We start from the raw sequence: 1,217 nt of genomic DNA on the forward strand, positions 1-1,217 counted from the left end.
TCTTTTTCTATGAATTGGACTACTCTGGACATCTCCCAGGTCTAGTGAGGAGTCATACAGAATTTGTCATTTTACCGGCTTATTTCACTTAGCTTACCGTCCTCGGGGTGCATCTATGTTGCAGCATGTGTCAGAGTTTCCTAACATTTTGAGGCTGAGTACTACCTCCTTGTACACACATGCCACATTGGGTTTATCCATTCATCTGTCAATGAACACTTGGGCCGCTTTCACCTTTACTGCTGCTTTGAACATGGATGTACACATATCTCTTTGAGACCATGTTTTCGATTCTTTGGGTATATACTCAGTAGTGGGATTGCTGGATCATACAGTAATTCTACATTTAATTCTTTGAGAAACCTCCATACTGTTTCCCACAACAGCTGCATCATTTTACATTCCCACCCACAGTGCCCCAGGGTACTAATTTGTCCATACTCTCAACAACACTTGTTATTTTCTATTAGTAAGTGTTTGTAGTAGATATCTCAATCAGTATGAGGAGGAATAAATTAAAAACATAATTCTGAACTCAAAGTGAAGGATCATTTATTCACTGATTGAGCTCAGATGCATGTTTTGTTGTATAAGAAAGTATTTAGAATCAGACATATGTGAATTTATATTACAACTCCACCATTTTCTAGTTTCTTCTCCAGTGATACAAGAATATTCATGCTTTTGTACATAAAACACTCAGCACAGTGCCTAGCATATTGTAAGTGCTCAAAAATGGTAGCTGGCACTGACATTGGAACTGATGTTAGAATAAGTCTCTCATAAGGAGACTTAAGATACCCATTCATATGGATCTTATCATATTGTTGGGAAGACAGCACTAACTCATATGAAACGTCTAAATAATGAAAGTGAATCCTGAGGCATCCAGAACGTGTGGAAGAAGTCAAATTAAGACACAAATCAACCTTCAGGGTTGAAAAGCACTTAATATTCATGAACCTTGAGGAGGGAATGAAGGATAAAGAGCTTCTTTCATCCCCTTTCCTTCATCTCCATGATTTTTTACCCCTAGGATGACTCTCGGTTAAAAAGAGGTCCAAATTGACTTGGTCATTAACTGCACCCTAATATAAAGAATAAAACAAGTGGTCAGTAGGTGGTTGAAAGGTTCAAACAATGGCACCCAGAGATGGAGCCACAGCAGGAGAGGAGAAGTTCAGGTCCCTTTACTGAAAGGGAGACAACCTGCCTGG

This window comes from Nycticebus coucang, chromosome 7 (genome assembly GCF_027406575.1).
Source record: "Nycticebus coucang isolate mNycCou1 chromosome 7, mNycCou1.pri, whole genome shotgun sequence".
Lineage (NCBI taxonomy): Eukaryota > Metazoa > Chordata > Mammalia > Primates > Lorisidae > Nycticebus > Nycticebus coucang.